A 12761-nucleotide genomic window follows, 5' to 3' on the forward strand; every position below is an offset into this window, starting at 1 on the left:
AACCGAACAGAACAGAACTGAAAACCACATGACCAAAAACAACCAATCAGAACATGACACATAGATTAAGGGAGAACATGAGGAGCAAGGGAAGCATGACACAAACAAGCAACATGAATCAAACTACAAAATAAAAGACACGAAATCAGAAACATGAACACAAAACCAAAACATACGTGACAGTTGTTCAGTGTGAGAAGTTTATATTGTAAACACACTGACTCAACACACATCTGATCTGAACACAGTTTATAGGATATTCTTTTGCTCATGAGATCATTACTGTTAATTTCAAACTCAGAGTCTGTATGAAGTTGTACAGGGACGTTTTCATCTATTCCAGAGTCAAGATTTTCTTACAATATTAAGATGGCTGATATCCATCCTACACTTCTGTAATTAAAATAGTGAATTATTTATAGCAGTTCTGGTGTTTTCAGAGCTGTGATCTCACTGTTGAGGTTTAGAAACATGTTACTGTTGAGTGTGAGAACTCAGTTAGTTTAACCACAGAGCAGTGATCATCTCTGAACCAGTTTAGACTGATGAAGGGTGTGGATTATGAATCATTCTGATGTCACTTCCTCTTCTTTCTTCAAGTACTGCATGACATTCAACTCTGTCTTTTCAGTTAACAGGTCTAAACCAATAACTGTACTCTTGTGACCCGGCTGTGAGAGAAGGTGAAGTGTGTTAAAGTCATTAAGGTGGTTTAGGTCGTATCTATCAGACCATCACAATTTTGTCTATTTAAACAGGGAAAAATCTAAGATAACGATAGTAAATTATGGAGTGCCGCAAGGATCTGTGTTAGGCCCTCTGCTATTTTCAATATATTTGCTGCCACTTGGTGATATTATAAGAAAACATGGAATTAGTTTCCACTGCTATGCCGATGATACTCAGTTATATATTTCAACACAACCAGATAAAATCTCTAAATTATCCAAATTGACAGAGTGTGTTAAAAATATAAAATATTGGATGACCAGTAATTTTCTTCTATTAAATTCAGATAAGACTGAAGTATTACTTATTGGACCAAAAACCTGTACACAGAATCTCTCAGACTACAATCTGCATTTAGAAGGATGTTCTGTTACTCCATCCTCGACAGTTAAAGACCTGGGTGTTATATTAGACAGCAACTTGTCCTTCGAAAATCATATTTCACGTTACAAAAACAGCCTTCTTCCACCTCAGAAACATTGCTAAGATACGGAATATGTTATCTGTTTCTGATGCAGAAAAGTTAGTTCATGCTTTCATGACGTCTAGACTAGATTACTGTAATGCATTACTAGCTGGTTGCCCTGCTTCCTCAATAAACAAGCTACAATTAGTCCAAAATGCAGCTGCTAGAGTTCTTACCAGGTCAAGAAAATATGATCATATAACACCAATTTTATCATCTCTTCACTGGTTACCTATTAAGTTCCGTATCGATTATAAAGTACTGCTAATGACCTATAAGACTCTAAATGGTTTAGCTCCTGTGTACTTAACCGATCTTCTATCGCCCTACAATCCTTCACGCTCTTTAAGATCACAAAACTCTGGACTTCTGGTTGTACCTAGGATAGCTAAGTCCACTAAAGGAGGGAGAGCGTTTTCACATTTGGCTCCTAAACTCTGGAATAGCCTTCCTGATAATGTTCGGGACTCAGACTCGCTCACCCAGTTTAAATCTAGATTAAAGACACATCTCTTCAGCCAAGCATTCACATAATGCCTCTCATATCAGATCAATTGCACATGACTATCTTTGCTTAATGTTATGAACAGCAGCTACGCTAATTATTCTCCATTTGCTTTGTTTTACCTCGGGACACCCGTGACTAGAGAGTACATCAGCTTCAGTTTGGACCCAGACTCTTAAGAATAATTGAATTAGTTTATCAAAGTGGATTTCTGAACTAACCAGAATAAAGTTGTGACATAAAAACATATTTGTGAATGTCTTTTATTAGAAAATCTCATTTTATATATTTGTGAATTTAATTATTTTTTTGTCAAACTCCTAACATATATTTGTGGACCTCATTCTATTAATTTGTGCATACGATTATTTTTTGTGAATCTCTTTACATTTATTTGTGGATCATAATCTATTTATTTGGAATATTGGAACAAAAATACCCCCATAAGAAACTCTGTCACTCGAACCGTGGACCAATGAGCGCGCATGTTGCGAGCAAGAAACAGGCGTGTGCGTGTGAAGAAAAGCACATTTGACAGCAGACAGTGAAGACATCAGCGCTATCCAGAGTCAGTCTCGACAAAACCACAGCTCTTCTCTACAGTACTAGGCAAGTTTATTTATATAGCACATTTCATAAACAATGGCCATTCAAACTGCTGATTAAAATTAAAATGCATTTTTTAAAGAAAAGAAAAAACGTATTTTGTTTATTATTTGGATAGTCAATTAAGACGTAATCCACTGGCAGTGTCTGTTTGGGGTCATTTAACAGAATCTTTTATTGCAGTGAAATAAATCGGCTCGTGATGGACTGCGCACAGATATGTAAATGTTTCCTGATCTTGTTTAACACTCTGTTTGCTGTGAGTATGTCTCTTCATATTTACTTGTCTGTTGGTTAAACACTGTGACTGTCTTCTTTGTTAAAAAAAAAATCTTATAAATGTAAATGGAACATGAGTGCTAGTTTCACTTTCAGTCCATTTGCAGTGTAAAAGCCTGCAGGTGCAGATTCAACAGAATGATGATGATGATTCAGTGTTTCCCGCAGGTTTACAAGTTTTTTTTTTTTTTTTTTTTTTTTACAGCTATTCATTCTCTATGTACTGTATTCTGTCTGTCTATATATGTATGTAATGTATGTATTTACTTACCAAGATCAGTCTTGTACAGCAGCCAAGCTGGGTCAATGTGATGATGGGTCGAATGCGTGAGGATCCATTTGCAGCTTTATTACGATAAACACCAAAGCAGACAGGGGCAAAGGCAGAGACACAAACAGGGACAGGCAATGGTCGAGGCAGGCGGCAGACAAGCAGAGTAAAGTCACAGGCAATGGTCAGGGCAGGCGGCAAACAAACACAGTCCAAATAACAGGCAAGGATCAGGGCAGGCGGCAAACAAACACAGTCCAATAAACAGTCCAATGGCAACAGAAATACAATCCACAAGAAAACGCTCAGAAGTGATCACCGGGGCAAATCAAGACTTCGCAAAGGGTGTGTGTGTGTGTGTGTCTTAAATAGTCCAGGTAATGATCTGCAGGTGTGTGTGGCAATTGGTGATTGGTGCATGTGATTGGAAGGGAGGATTATGGGAAGTGGAGTCCAGGAACTGACAGGAACAGACAGTGATCGTGACATAACGCCCCCCTTCCGGAAGGCGCGTCCTCGCGGCGTAAATGGCACAGATAGGGAGGGGGGGGTGGGTACATTGGAGACCTGTTGGCAGACGGGAACGGGGTCTCCAATGCAGGTCCAGGAACTCGGGCAGCCACGGGGGGTCAGGTGCCACGGGCAGCCACGGCGGGTCAGGTGCCACGGGCAGCCACGGCGGGTCAGGTGCCACGGGCAGCCACGGCGGGTCAGGTGCCACGGATAGCCACGGCGGGTCAGGTGGCTTGGGCAACCACGGCAGGTCAGGTGGCTTAGGCAACCACGGCAGGTCAGGTGGCTTAGGCACCCACGGCAGGTCAGGTGGCTTAGGGCAACCACGGCAGGTCAGGTGGCTTAGGCGGCCACGGTAGGTCAGGTAGCTTGGGCGCCCACGGCAGGTCAGGGTCCGTAGCCGGCCACAGCAGTTCACAGGCGGTTGAAGACCGTGGGCGTGTAAGGTCCCCACCCGCAAGCTCAAGCAATTCGGAGGCCGCTGATGATCGCGGCCGTGCAGGGTCCCCACCCACAAGCTCCCCACCCTCAGGTATATGGCCCCCCCCGAAAAAGTTCTTGGGGAATTCAACGGAGGCCGTGGCGGTTTCGTGGGTAAGGAGCTCGGGTGGCGCCGGCAGGGCGAGGAGCTCGGGTGGCGCCGGCAGGGCGAGGAGCTCGGCGACGGCCTCCGTGGCCGTATCAGGAAGAGCGGGCTGCTCTGGGACGGCAGCGGACTGCTCTGGGACGGCCTCCGGGCTTACAACGGGCTCTGGGACGGCCTCCGGGCCTACAGCGGGCTCTGGGAAGGCCTCCGGGCCTTGAGGGATGGAGGAAGCCTTCTTCCTCCTCCTCCTCCGTTTACATGGTTGAGGCGGTGGCTCTATGCCTACCTCCTCTGAGGGCGCTGCAGCGGGCTCACGGGTTGGAGCGGACTCGCGGACTGGAGCTGGTTCTGGAGTGGACTCACTGGCTGGAACGACCATCTTGCCCGTGGGCACTGGCAAAGCGGCCATCTTGTCCATAGCATCCAGAGAATTTGAGTGCGTGGCAACCGGCGAGCTTGAGTGCGTGGCAACCGGCGAGCTTGAGTGTGAAGCGGCAACCGGCGAGCTTGAGTGTGAAGCGGCCGGCGGAGGCTTAGGAATGCCAGCCGCTCGTACTGAAGTCAGCGCTGGATCAGCCACACTGGAACGCAACCCACTCCGCTCCCAAACAGATCCAGAGACGTGATGTAATTCTAGAGGATCAACGGAGACTTGACCTGGCTCTGGAAGATCAGCGGAGACATGATGTGATGATGTTGTGGCCGCCATTTTGTGCAGGCTCTCTTTAGAGGCAGCCATTACATGGGGGGACGAGGTGTCGCGTTCCTCCGCGACACCCACAGTAAAAAGTGAACCAACAGTAAGCAGGGCAAAGTCCAGAAATTCCATGAACGACCCTCGGGGACCATTAATAAGTAAGTAGTCCTTCAATGGTTCGTTTAATCCATAGCCAAAGAAGTCAATGAGGGCACAGTCAGGCAGGTCAGAGAAATAGGCAATGTCTAAAAACTTCTGAATGTGGTCCTCGAGTGTACAATTACCTTGCCGAAGGCGGACGAGGCGTATTGCTGGGTCCATGCTAAGGCTGGAAGCGCTCGTAGAAGCTGCTGGATCGTTTGATGGCGAAGTCTTCTGTGATGATGGGTCGAATGCGTGAGGATCCATTTGCAGCTTTATTACGATAAACACCAAAGCAGACAGGGGCAAAGGCAGAGACACAAACAGGGACAGGCAATGGTCGAGGCAGGCGGCAGACAAGCAGAGTAAAGTCACAGGCAATGGTCAGGGCAGGCGGCAAACAAACACAGTCCAAATAACAGGCAAGGATCAGGGCAGGCGGCAAACAAACACAGTCCAATAAACAGTCCAATGGCAACAGAAATACAATCCACAAGAAAACGCTCAGAAGTGATCACCGGGGCAAATCAAGACTTCGCAAAGGGTGTGTGTGTGTGTGTGTCTTAAATAGTCCAGGTAATGATCTGCAGGTGTGTGTGGCAATTGGTGATTGGTGCATGTGATTGGAAGGGAGGATTATGGGAAGTGGAGTCCAGGAACTGACAGGAACAGACAGTGATCGTGACAGTCAAAACTAGGGGTGCAGCGATTCAAATTACTCACGGTTTGGTTTTTATCACGGTTTTAGGGCCACAGTTTCGGTACAGTTTTGTGCTATCTTCAGGAAAAATAGGACAACTGTCAAATAAAGATAAAGAAAATAAGAACAAATATTTAAACTACAAGCAACAGCACAAATAAATACAGTAGAGTAAAGATACAAATAAAATAAACAGTGCTTTTCAGGTATCTAACAGTATTTTTCCGGTACAGAAACGGAAAGTAGCTAATCAAATGTAAAACGACACTGCATATAATCTTCACTGTATAAATTAAATAAAGATTCATCATTATTAATTATTAATTAAGTTACAAAAGCTATTCAGTCAAGGGCAGTGAGTGATTTCCTTGTCTTTTGTTGTTTGATTAACATTAAAAACACATTCAGACAGCAGGAATATTAGGCTGCTGTCACTTTAAGACATAATGCATGATACCGTACAGTGATACGGAACACATGTGTTCTTTCTCGAGTGTTTAAGTTCACTTAAGACATAACCTACTATCTTTGTTAGAATAATTGCCAATACGGGCATGTTGACATAATTTTTGTGTGAATTTGTCCATTCAAGCGCAAGACTCGAAAGAGAACTCAATATTTGCGTGATGTAGTCGAGCGTCCGCGTGTGTTCTTCAGATGAATCACAAATCTTCTCACAGCACATATACTGTATATATATATATATATATATATATATATATATATATATATAGATGTAGGGAAGATGTAATGTGTTCTCCCTGCCATGGGGGGAGCTGTCTGTTGTGCCTCATTGGGGGAGTTGCCCCTTCCGTACCCCCACAGTCTTATTTCCTTTATGAAAAGGTAAGGAAGGCTATCACTGTTGTTCCATGACATCGTCTCAGGTTACGTATGTAACCATGGTTCCCTTAGAACAGGGAACGAGACTCTGCGTTAACCGCTATGGGGAACTGTCTCGTGACAGGTGTCCGAAATGCCAAAGAATCACACCACTCCAATCCTATTGGCTGGCGACAGCCTATGACGTAAACATGGCGCCAACCCGGAAGTATAAAGGGGGCGCCCGAGGAAGCAGTCAACACCTACTTATCTTGAGGGACTGTCCAACAGGCAGCCCGATAATGAGCTGAATCATGGGCGTCTGACATGTGTCTCTTTTCATACAGATTACATAAACACAGAATATTTGTTTTCGATTTGACTTACACGATTTAAAACCTGACATTTCAACGTTTTTTTAGACATAAGTCTAATTTTTGTGTCATTAGTATTCACTAAGTTACAGTTCATTTTCTGAGAATCAGATTAAACTTAGTTCAGAGGGAGACGAGAGATCACGCATCATGTTAGTTTTCTTTATTTTGCAAAAAGCACATCATTTTGTTTTTACTCTGAGTGTACACAAATAAAAGAAGATATTCCACAAATTTTAATGGTGTATAACTCTTAATTATATGTGCAACATTGACGGAGTATTTTGAGTCTCTTTCACACTGGTAAGAAAAAAAACGAGGTGGTATCGCCGGCGTGACCGCTGACCCAAGGGAGTTAAAGGGAATGTAGCCAGGAAACCAAAGGGAACCCCGGCCAGTCACTAGAGGGGAACAGAGTCACCCTCAATGCCACCAGGGAGGCCGTACCAACTTGGCGCAGGCCAGAATTAGTCTGGGCCAGCCCTGTCTGTCACACAGAATCTCCATAGCGCATTCTTCAGAGAAGAGAGCAAGTAAGAGCGACTGCGAAAGAGCAGTGAGCAACTCAAACCCACGCGCAGAGATGGGCATCCCGGAGAGCAGAACTCAGCTGAGTGCTATAAACCCTCGTATTGAGGGGAGTAAAAACCCGCTCATCCTGGGATCTACTCAGTGTCTGACAAACGCACCTGAGGAGGCTGTGCGCTAGAAAAAACCCTGGAACAGGGGAGCACAAACCAGCCTAAGTGGGCTGGTCTCAGCGGGAGACTTCACAGAAGTCTACAACCAATGACCAGCTTAGGGAGCTAAGCACAATTACAAAGTCAACCCAAAGGGAAGTACGAAGCTCAACCTAACAGATAGACCATACTGTAGGCACATAATTATGGAGGCCGGAAAAGAGTCTACAACTTAAATGAAGTTCTGAAGAAGAACTAGAATCACACCAGAGACATAAAAACGGATGGTGGTATTTCAGGGTGGCAAAGAAGCCACTCTTTACTCTTTAAGCAAGATGAGTACAGCGTACGCCATCAAGCGCTAAAGAAGGCCCCATGGGCCTATAACCTCAGTAGGCACGTGGCATCAGCTCGTGGCAGTGTTATCAAGCTCCAGGCAAGACAAACCGACTACGAAGGAGGTTAATGAGTCAGCCGGAGCCCTGGCCAGCCAGCGACATAAATGCCCTTTTACTGTTTTCAGTAAAAACTATTAAAGAAAACACAAAAAAGGTGTAAGCCAGCATGTTAGTCAAGGAGGCCCCGAGGGCCTACCCGTCACACTGAGCCAACATGCAAACTAAAGGGAGGCCCTACTGGGGCCTACAACCTATGAACATATGGCACCAGCCAATGGCAACTAAATGACTAAACCAGCCAGCAGGCCAAGTACTCGTAAAAAACCAACACTTGGAAGAGTACGCACACACAGCACTTAAGAGAGGCCTGACCTAGGACCTACTCTTACAGAGGTGGGCGTGGCCGATGGCGGTGTAAGTCAGAAAAATAAAGACTCAACCATGGAATGAGTGCAACATAACCAACTCAGTCGTGCCAACATGAAAATTAAAAAAGAGACCTGAAAGGGCCTACTACTTTTAACACCATGTGGCGCCAGCCAGTGGTCATAATAGGGACCAAGCTCCGAGGGGACCAGCTCTAGACCCAACAAGTTAGTTGTGGATAACTAGCTACACAACCTGAGCTAAGCCTACACAATCCAACAGGCAAATGTACATGGTACAAAAAACATATGCTACCATGGTCTAAGGGAGGCCCACAAGGCCTACTACCTCAAACGACATGCGCATAAGCCTGAGGTAGTGCTAAGAGATGTGAGCAAACTCATGATCGCGAACCAACAGCGCCCAAGACAAGCTGTACCTGGAAGAGAGGCTACTAACAATCTAACAGATTGTTAGTAAATGTAAAACAGTTGCTGTGGTCAGGATCAACCGGGAGTGAACAAAGACCAAATCTATTCTAAGGAGAATAAGGCCGTCTACACTCAACCTGAGTGTGCAATCCAACAGGTGATATGTAGGGCTGCGGCTAAGAACCCAAAGCAAACAAGCTTTGTAAAACATGCCATCCAACAGGATAAATGTTTCACAGCCTTAACAACAGAACTAAAAACTGTGATGAACCCTTGAGAACGAGAGCTAAAATCATTTAGCATCGTACACTCAACTTGAATAATATCAAGAGGCTCATGCGGAAACATAAGCATGACAGGTTCTGAAAGTGGGGCCTAGCAACACTGCATAGCTACCACCTGGGGGAACAAACCAGGAAGGCTAACAACAGCCTATAACCTTAGCTGTTAACCTTAGCCATAGCACCTACATATAATGAAGGGGAAAAAGGGCATATGGCCAACATCTCCCTTGGGAGGCGGCCAGAACTAGGAATTATACACCCTGAAAAAGGGGGTAACAAAATGGGTGTGATGTAACAAACACCTAACCTAGCTCTAGCCTAGCTACAAGCTAAGGCCTAGCAGGCTTGGGCTTCACTTTGCAACCTTCAAACATGAAGGGAAAAATGAAGCACTACAAGCCAACAGAGTCAGGTGGCCGAAACAGGCTGACCTGCATACAAATAACTGAAAAAAAATAAGTGCAAACTCAAACAAGACTATAATATAGCTGAAAAGCTGCTCTTAACACAGGGAGCTAAACCTAGCGGCCAAAAACAAGGCCTGCAAGAAACTAGCCAGCCTATTGATTCAGTTATTTTGCCCAAAATAACCCCTTCACAATTACTGACTATATGCTCAGGAAAACTATACAGGAAAATAAGGTCTAAACTTTTAAAAACATAAAAATTAGACCCATCTTACCTCCTGCGGCTCGTGGAACGAAGGTTTCCCTTCCTTTCTTAGAATCGAGAAGGATAAAATCCAAAGTTCTTTTAAGCCTAAAAGTACTTTTCACTATCAAGCCAGAAGGCGGGCCTTCAGAAAAATATTCATCATGGGCCAAACCGTCAGCCTGACTGTCAAAAGCCTGAGCACATAGATGTCTGAAATGCTCCCGGGAGGTGGAGGAAGAAGAGAGAGCAAGGGCAAACAAAAGAAATGCTCCGCGAGAGAGAGGAGATCGATCAGCGGTACTGCTGGCGCCTCTGATCGATCACCTCCCTCAGGTCCTGCTTCTTCCTCCTAGCATCCTGCCGTCTCTGTGACTTACTCCGAGGAGGAGGAGGCGCACGAGCGGCGACACTGGATTTCTGGGCCTGTCTCTGAGCCTCGACTCGAGACGGGCCTGGACCTCCCGGCTGTTTGGGCCCAGAGCTGGATCTGAGCGGGATACAAGATCTAAATGCTGCAGAGCGCGCCCTCACCTCCCTGAATTTTTCGACCACCGCCTCGACGGAGGTACCGAAAAGCTCAGTAGGCGATACCGGGGCATTGAGGAGAAAGTTCTTCTCTTTCTCCCCGATGTCCGCACAGTTCAACCACAGATGTCGCTCTGTGGCCACCATGGCCGCCATCGACCTGCCGATCAAGGTGGCCGTCTGCTTGGTGGCCCTCAGAGCAAGATCCGTGGTGTGGCGCAGCTCTGCCACCGCCTCAGGGGACAGACCCTGCCCCTGGTCCAGATCCTTAAGCAGGTCAGCCTGGTATGCTTGCAACACTGCCATCGTGTGCAATGCCGCACCAGCCTGACCCGCAGTGGCGTAAGCCCTGCCATTCAAACGTGATGTCATTTTCAGCGCTTTGGATGGCAGGACCGGAGCTCTCAGTGTCGGTGCGCTCCCTGTAGCGAGATAGTTCGCAAACATCTCATCAACAGGTGGCATCGACACATACCCATGCTGGCCCAATCCCTCAACATCAGCCAAACTAGTCCGCTGATATCGATGAATTCGGGCCGAGTGTGGGTTCTTCCATGCCTTCTCGATCTCAGAATGCAGATCGGGGAGGAATGGAAGGCTCACTGGAGTTACTGGGTTATGGTCCGAAAAAAACCATTCATCAAGCCTGCTGCGAACAGGCTCCCTCCTAACGCGCTCCCAAAGCAGCTGCAGCCTGCCCGAGGCACGCTCCATAACCTCCAATAACTCCATATACGCCGGGCAGGGCGGACTGGAGGGAGCCGCGGGCTCGCCCGCTTCTCCCTCCATGGCCATCTCCTGCTCTCTGGGGCTTGCAGCCAGAAGAGCACTCGCTCCTGGATCAGAAGACGTCAAAGACAAGACGTCATCGTCATCCAGGAGCGCGTCCTCGTTAGCCGCTTCGGTTTGAGAAAGGTTTACGCCCTTCTCAAATTTCTCAGCGAGCTCCACCTGTGAGCCCCATGATTTCAGCCGCCGCTCAGCCTCAGCACGAGCAGGGCCGGAACCACCGGGCAAAGGTGCCGACGCCTCTTCCCTCGAGAAGAGGGCCAGATGAGAACGGAGCGTCCTCATAGGAAGACGCTCACAATTAACGCAGACAGCGCCCTCGAGCACTGTCCGCGCGTGCTCCTCGCCCAAACAAAGAACGCACAGGTTGTGTGAGTCCTCCGGTGTTAGAAACCTGGGACAAGGATCAGCACACTTCCTGAAATGTTTGTCAGTCATGATAGAAAGTAAATCCTTAACGGAGATGAGATCAATGGCAAAGACAAGACAGTCCCGAAAGACGAGAAGATGTTGACTGCTTCCTCGGGCACCCCCTTTATACTTCCGGGTTCGCGCCATGTTTACGTCATAGGCTGTCGCCAGCCAATAGGATTGGAGTGGTGTGATTCTTTGGCATTTTGGACACCTGTCACGAGTGACGGTTCCCCATAGCGGTTAACGCAGAGTTGAGTTCCCTTTCGAAAGGGAACTGTTTAATTTCTCTAATTATATGAGCCATCCGTATTATTAAAGGAAATATATTGATGTTAAGAGGTTTACTAATGCGTATGTAAGATTATTTTTTGATGGATTGCTTTGCATTTCTGATATTATTGCACGTTTTCTATGTTCCATGTGGCTGAGTATATTTATTTGTATTTTTTAGGTTGTTTGCCCATATAATCTTTAGGCTATTAGGTTAGCTAATTTGGCTTGCTGTCCACTGAGGAGGGGCTCGATGAAGCAGCTTCAACTCGAGCTCTGATATACAGTGAATAAATATAGGATATGATTACATAGGGCAAGGTACCTGAGATGAAGGTGGAGTTTGGGGAGGTGGAGGGGTGCTGGAACAGCTGAGACTGAAGAGAGGTAAACAGCTGCTTATATACTCTGGCTGTTGATTGGAAGATTAGATGGGCTCGCTTCTCCCTAAACTACCTTTAAGAACTTCACATATTGTGATTAAGGTTTATTTGTGTATTTTATGGTTTTATTCTTACTATTTTGAATACATCTAGCATTTATTTTTGTCTGTCACATGTTGTAGTTTATCTGTTCTGCACTTTTCTGAGTTTGTGAGCAATGAGTTTACTATTGAGTTAGCTGCGGCCTTAACTTTGTTGTTTCCCATTATGGATTCTTGTGTATTGTAATTTTGAAGTTAATTTGAAATGAACACAGTCTTATTTCCTTTATGAAAAGGCTGTTCGTCATCCTGTTTTACTTTAAGACTGCCTGAATTGGAAAAGAAGCCTAATAAAAGAAAGCTGCTCAGCATTGACTCTCCCAACGACTTTGGTGTCCTTCCTATTTACCTCCCCTTTACCTACCTTTAAAGAAATCTTCTGAAAATGACATCTTTGTTTCGCTCTACCTCCTCTAGAAGAACATTAATTTAATCTTTTTGAAAGGTATCTTTTTTTTTCTTTTTCTAATCCACATCAGGTGATGATTATTAGGTTAAACGTTAAAGGAAACAATTCTATAAGGTAATAATTTAGCACTTGAGAAACGAACAGCGACTCTTAAGTAGCACGTAGAACGTGTTCCCTTTCAAAGGCTACACTCGAGCTGCACTTAATTCAGCGCAATGGGAACGTCTTTAGTCATGACCAGCTGTGAATATGTGTAAAACAACATCAATGAAATTGACCTATATTTATAGCCTGCGTGACGTCATCGGAATGCGCCGATGCGAGGCTATAATTAGATGAACCGCAGGTGCGTCTGCAGGTCTTTTGCC

The 12761-nt window shown here is 45.7% G+C and overlaps 2 protein-coding genes across 8 annotated transcripts in view; both read left to right on the forward strand.

The window, feature by feature from the left end:
* The window catches only part of zgc:65811 (uncharacterized protein LOC393524 homolog), a 92629-nt gene that overhangs the window by 24015 nt on the left and 55853 nt on the right, over positions 1-12761 (forward strand). The window lies entirely within an intron of this gene.
* The window catches only part of LOC127508199 (CD9 antigen-like), a 66422-nt gene continuing 55853 nt past the window's right edge, over positions 2193-12761 (forward strand). Inside the window, exon 1 of the mRNA XM_051885956.1 lies at positions 2193-2309. The gene's annotated coding sequence lies outside the window, so the exon portion shown is untranslated. The remainder of the gene's footprint in view (positions 2310-12761) is intronic.

Source organism: Ctenopharyngodon idella, chromosome 3, assembly GCF_019924925.1.
Source record: "Ctenopharyngodon idella isolate HZGC_01 chromosome 3, HZGC01, whole genome shotgun sequence".
Taxonomy (NCBI): Eukaryota; Metazoa; Chordata; class Actinopteri; order Cypriniformes; family Xenocyprididae; genus Ctenopharyngodon; species Ctenopharyngodon idella.